We start from the raw sequence: 6,885 nt of genomic DNA on the forward strand, positions 1-6,885 counted from the left end.
CTAAGTGTATGTGAAGGCAAACACCTCTAGATCTCACTAAAGATGCACACACACAGCATAAAGAGCAACCTCTAAACATGGCTAGGGTTTTCCCTTTTATACTTAAGACAAAACAAAAACCCTACACGTCAAATCGAGCTTGGGCTGAGTTGGAAAATTCTGCAGAAAAACAATCTGCACAAGCTTCGATTGATCGAGTCTAATTTTCGATCGATCGAGCCAGACAGATTTACACAGTAAATCCTGCAAAACACTCGATTCAACTTTACATATAAACATACTTTGTGCAAGTCCAAAATAAGACTAAAATGTTTTGATCATGGTTTTCCAACATTACAAATTGAAGTTCTAATACATTAGTTCATAATTCTTTAGAACCTAACATATAGATTTGTTTAAATAGTTTTAATCTGCAAGCAATCTCACCCATGCATATAAATTAAAGTAGAAGAAGACTATCAGTATCACATAACCTTATCCTGATTCATCTTTTTATTCACTATAATATTCCTCCTAGTTTGACAGCATGATTTCATCTTTTCGAGTGTCCGAGCATAAGCAAACAATTTTCATAATTTAGTAATGAAAATTATACAATGATTCAAGGTAAAATTATTTCATGAATACCCTATCTAGTTGTAGAAAAATATAAATAAAGTTAATAATATACACAGTAATTATTTCATGATACACATCATATTAATAATCTATCGAGCTATACTGCTAAATTCCATAAAAATTTTCTTTGACTCTAACACCAGGATTACCCTAAATTCTCTTACATAAATGAAGTACTCTTACATAAATGCTTGGAAAATGACCAGACTCTAAAAAAATTGGTGAAGTCTACAAGAATCACAAGAGGTTTTCTTGAATTCACAAGGAGTACACTAGAATACACCAGAGGGGAAAAAAAGTATATATATGTCTGGATTTTTCTAATATCAAAAGTCTGAATGCATAGGGGGATACAACCACTATTTATAAGAAGCAAGATTTTTTTTTTCTTTTAATAATTCAATAATTACAATGGGGGAGGGAGAGACTTAAAATTTGGATCTCTTTATTAGAAATTCTAGGAGATTCAATTAGTTGACCTCTAAGACTCTTAATGATAAAAGACAATAATTGAAAAATTAGAAAATGAGTAAATTTGCCGCATAAGCAACAATATATAACAATTCTGAACAAAATACTTTATTTAACTAAATCGTACAATTGGTTTTTATTGCAACAAAAGTGGGAATAGATTTTTCTATAAATATTTAGAATGATCATAGGTAATAGATGAGAATATGAGCTAGTTCATTAAAAACTTAGGAAGGAATTGTTTGTTTGGTTCAAACATTTCTATCTTGGAGAACTTTTGCAGTCAATTTGTCCAAGTTCTGGTAAGAAGATCCACCAGGTCTGGTTGCTTCCTCTGTCTTGTCTTTCACTCTAGTACTTTCTTCTTCATTTCACTATCTTTTTTGCCATCAAGTAACTCTCTAATAAGCTTCCTCACTTCATCTCTTTGAACATTATTATCTATCTCCATCCCGATGCCCCACTTAGTACAAGAGTATTTACAATTGATTTGTTACCTCTGCAAAGCAGGGCCAAGAGATCATTGACACTCCACCACATACACTTTCCAAGTGTTGAATTCCACCCACTATGCATTAAACCCCCCCCCCCCCCCCCCCCCCAATTGATGGGTGCTTTAAGGTTTGTTCTTGAGGACACCAACTTGCTAACATGCCTCTATTTTTAGTTCTATTAACAAATTCAGGAGGAACAATAGCTGTATCACCTACCACAAGATCAAGCCTTATAATCCATAAGAAGGGTTTTTCACTGTTTGCTAAACCCGAAGCAAATTCTATGAGTTGTTGAGGTTTTATAACAGTTATACTACCAAAATTTACATAAACTATAGAGTTGGGTTCTTTTGAATTTAGCCATTCCACACACCCTGGTTCTTCTTTCCATAGATTGGAATCTATTGATTTCAATTTGTCGCCCTTAATCTGATTAGCAAGCAACAGAAGTGGTCAATGGTGTATATACGAGGAAGCATGAAGGATAAAGCATCCAACACATCCTGTTCAAAGGAGTCAAATGTGTTCAAAATGATTGCTGAAGCTCTAGGAGTCCTCTCGGTTGAATGGAGGGCGAACTTGAGTATGATGTCATTCTCATCTGTAGTTCTTATGGAAGTTGGAAGATTCTTAAAACGAATATTTTTCATTCCTGGAATCCAATCTATTGTTGTTTCCAAGTATCCATTTGTTAGATAACCTGCATTTGTGAATAACACAAAAATAGGATTGACATTTGTGAATGGCCTACTTGAATCTTAAAATATTAAAAAACTAGTATGTAAGTTTCCAAAATAATAATTTGGTAAGATTTTTGTTTACGCAATTCAAGTCAAAATAGTGTGAAAAAAAAAAGAAAAGAAAAAAAGTATGTAGCTACGTTTACAAGACTCGGTTTCTCTGTGCACGAGATCTCAACACAACAGATCAGTATTATAGTATTATATTTTCATTCAGCATATGAACCTCATCTCTAACCATCTTTAACAAGGTATGTAACTGACATAGGGTAAAAGCTATTGTAGACCTCCCATGCCCATCTCTTATATATAGGTTTATACCTTATGTTAGGTTCTAAGTATTAGGAACTAATGTATTAGAACTCTAATTTGTAATGTTGGCAAACCATGATCAAAACAGGTTTTAAGTCTTCTTTAGACTTGCTCAAAGTGTATGCGTTTTATGTAAAGTTGGAATCGAGTTACTACAGAACTTATAGTGCAATTCTGTCTGGCTCGATCGATCGAAAGTCATGCAGATTGTTTTTTCTACAGAATTTCCAACTCAGCCCAATCCCGTTTGACGTGTTTGGTTTTATGTTTTGTCTTAAGTATAAAAGGGAAAACCCTAACCACGTTTTAGGTTGCTCCTTATACTATGTGTGTGAATCTTCTGTGAGATCAAGAGGTGGTTGCCTTCACACATACTTAGGGTTTCCAAGATTCAAGATTATGTCAAAAACTTGGTGATCATTCAGTTGCTGCATTCAAGAAGCTTAAAGATACACAAGCTCGAGTGCTTGTACTTGCTAGGAATCCAAGAAAGAAGTAGTCCGTGGACTCAGAGTTGTCACGTGGTTGTGGTCGTAAGTTTCCTACTTGAGGTAGCAATTAGATGTTAGTGGTCTAAGTCGCTATTGTGTAAACTTCAATTCTTTCATAGTGGATTCAGGTTTACCTTGAGGATAGTTAGGTTAAATCATCCCCAGGTTTTTACCAGTTTGGTTTCCTGGGTTGATAGGCTACAAACTGAATGACCCCTTGTGATAGAAATTAATTAATTAATTAGCCAAATTATTAATTAATCAATTTATCATGCAAACACGTGGTAGCACAAACAAATCACCAATAAACTAAATATGCAGCGGAAAATAAAAGACACGATGATTTGTTTATGAATGGGGAAAACCTAACAGCAAAAACCCCACCGGGTGATTTTCAAGTCACCACTCCCAAAACTCCACTATTATCACAACAAGCGGTTACAAGTAAAGGAATCCAAGTACCTTACTAACTAACAGTTGAACCCTTACCCCAATACCCAATTGGACTTATTCTGTAGTGACAGTTCCCCTTTCAGATGCACGACTCCCAGTACGTGACTAACCAGTTGTGCGGATCCCAGTACACGACTTCAATCACCAACTAAGAAGATTGTTGGTTGCAAAGTTCTTTAGTTCATCCACACGATGAAGATCAAGAAGATGCTTGGTCACAAAACCCTACGGTGCATATACACAGCAACTTCTTCAATAGAAAGAGATGAACTAGGGCAAGAACTTCGTCTCCGGTCACAATTTGCTTGAACAGAGTTTGCTCAAAACTTGTGCAACTTGTGAACACATTGATGGCCCTTAAACTGATCCTTTTATATGTCTAGGGTCAGGAGAAAAGAAAGCCCAAAGACACATTCACGGATCCCAAGAAAATCATATTGAAATTCTGAAAATCTTAAACCTCGACAGATAGCAGGTGTCGAGCAGCTATCAAGCACACCGAATGTAGAACAGCTTCCTTAAACTCAATAGATGCAGCTATCGAGTTTTAATGATTTTGCACTCTGAACTTGTTTTCTTAAACAGACTTGAAGGCTTCAATACTTGATCTTGAAACAAGGTTTCTTGAAGTATTTAAAGACATCCTAAATCTACCCAAATACAAGTAAAATGCGTTTTGTCAAAAGATAAGTCAATTACATAAAATCATGACATATGTTCTTAAAACATGAAACACATATGTCCTAACATGGGTCATCATATCTTTGTGTTCTTTATTTTCTGCACTTTATATTGATATGATATATTTGTGTTAACCTAGATCTGATAATTTGACTAAGTAATCACTTGGCTAAATAACTAGGTTAATCTGGTTGTGTTTTAAGGAGTCTAAAAACAAACACCTTATACTTCTCATTTGTCTGTATGTTTTTGATTTAAAATTAACATATATAATGATTAGATGATACCTTGGAGAGGTGTTAAACCTCGTTGAACTAGATGGCGAAAATGCATATAGTTCAAGAAGCCACAATCACTAGGTGTCCAGAAAAGCACACATGGAATTCCAAACTTGTCAGCAGGATCAAGAGTGAAGGACATAACACCATCTGCGACAATACAGGTCACAGGCGGCACGTTTGAAGACTAAGTGTCGTTGAGTTTGTAAAGGAAATTGCAAAATGGGACTAGGAAATTCTTTGATGTGGAGTTGCAAAGCGAGGCAACGTCTTGGCTGACATCTACGTCTGATGGTGGGAGGCCATCAGGAATGATTTCAAAGTGAAAGTCTGGCAATCCATCAAGGGAGTTGGGGCCTCTGGACCTAAGCAAGCGTTTATGGTTGTACTCCGAGTGTACAAAAGTGACGTAAAAGCCTTTATGGTGGAGGAGTTTTGCCAGCTCGAGCAATAGAGTTATCGGTAATGTGACCTTGTAGTGGTTGTGGGACACAAACAACATGAGGTCTAGTAGCTGTAGCTTCCGTTATGGAACCTATCTTTCTCTCTCTCCGAAATACCCACACAAAAACAGAATATATATATATAGGACAGTTCAGAGATATCAAGCTCATTTTAACCTTTTTTTTTAGTGGCGGCTCTAGGATTTTTTCTCAAAGTGTTTTTTAAGAAACCTAAATTATACAATCTAATAAAAAGAGAAATTCACATATTGATAATAACAAAAAAAAAAAAAATGCAAACACATAAAGTTTACAATTGCTTTCTATGAGTTTTCATATTTTGAAATCATTGCATGATAGTCTCATTATCAATACTACGAGCTACATTTCTTTTAATATACACAACCAAGCAACCATTTATCTACTAAATGCAGAACAAATTATGGAGCAAAATTTAATTTTATTGGTATAAAAAAAAAAATGAGGGTGTTCCCAAATTTTTTTTGAAAGGTAGACGAATAAAAAATTTTAAATTATATATATATATATATATATATATATATTCTTTTTCTTTTTCAAGTCAGGGTGGTCCTAGGACCACCCTGGTCTTAAGGTGGCGTCGCCCCTGTTTCTTTTTATAGACTTTCTTCCAAGCATAACAAAGCTTTTACATATAGTATTTTTATCTTTTTCAAGGCAAACTGCTGTTTGACAATGAACTTTGTTACGGGCAATTGTCTCTAATTTAAAAATTATGTAGCAAAATGTCCCCATTTGAAACTATTCAGAAAAAAAAAAAAAAAAAAAAAAAAAACCCTGTTTTTGAAACTCAATTTTAACAAAATTGAGTTATAAGTGGAACTCGACGTTAGCAATGTCGAGTTTTATGCATATTTTGTCGCTTGAATTTTTTTTTGAAAATTTAAGTGGAACTCGACATTGCTATTGTCGAGTTTCACTTAAAAACATACATAGAACTTGATTTTGAGGATATCAAGTTTTACACAAATTGAGTTTAAAAAATAAGGGCAATTTGTTAAATAGTTTCAAAATAAAAGTATTTTACTACATAGTTTGTAAATTAAAAACAAAAGTCTATTTTTTCCTGAACTTTGATACTTACCTACCCAGCTAGGTGGTCGTACCATCTAGAAAAAAAAAAAAAGTTCAAAAATTATTACTTATGACCTGTACTATACTTAGCAACCTCATTAAAAACACCATGCCCCATGTCTTAAATATTGCTATTACCCTGTTCTTCCTCTGTCTCTATCTCTCTTAAAGAGTGACTAGTTTGAGTTCAATGGCAATCACAAGTTTGAATTTTAATTTGTTAGAAATATTGAATGCAATAGTATTGTATTTCTCCAATGAAAGAATATACATGAGTGCCTTTATATAGGAGGCATATGAGTGCAGTACAAGTAAGAGTGTAGTACAAGAATGTGTGCTATACAAGTAATCTAGTTGGACCTAAAGCCCACAACACTATACACATTAACAGCCCCCCTTAAACTCAAGGTGGATGTGAGACCAACTTGAGGTAGTCAACCAAAGTACGAAGGCGTCCTTTAGAATGTGACTTGGTGAAGATATCTACAAGTTGATCTTTAGAGGAGACTGAGATTAGCTTGAGAGCACCATGGACAAGATGATAATGGATAAAATGACAATCGATCTTGATGTGTTTAGTCCATTCACGGAAGACATCATTGTGAGCAATATGAATGGCACTCTGATTGTCATAATAAAGAGGAGTAGCAGAAGATGTAGACACACCTAAGTCTTTGAGAAACCATTGTAGTCAAAGGAGCTCAGATGTCGTATCAGTAAGGGCACGATATTCTGCTTTAGTACTGGAGTGGGCCACATGAGTTTGTTTCTTACTTCGCCAAGAAATCAAA

General features: G+C 34.8%; 1 pseudogene; it reads right to left on the bottom strand.

Moving 5' to 3' along the window:
- Window positions 1-1,340: 1,340 nt before the first annotated feature.
- Window positions 1,341-5,152, bottom strand: LOC115966574 (annotated as a pseudogene).
- Between the last annotated feature and the right edge of the window lie 1,733 nt (window positions 5,153-6,885).

The sequence above is a fragment of the Quercus lobata genome, chromosome 11 (genome assembly GCF_001633185.2).
Source record: "Quercus lobata isolate SW786 chromosome 11, ValleyOak3.0 Primary Assembly, whole genome shotgun sequence".
NCBI lineage: Eukaryota > Viridiplantae > Streptophyta > Magnoliopsida > Fagales > Fagaceae > Quercus > Quercus lobata.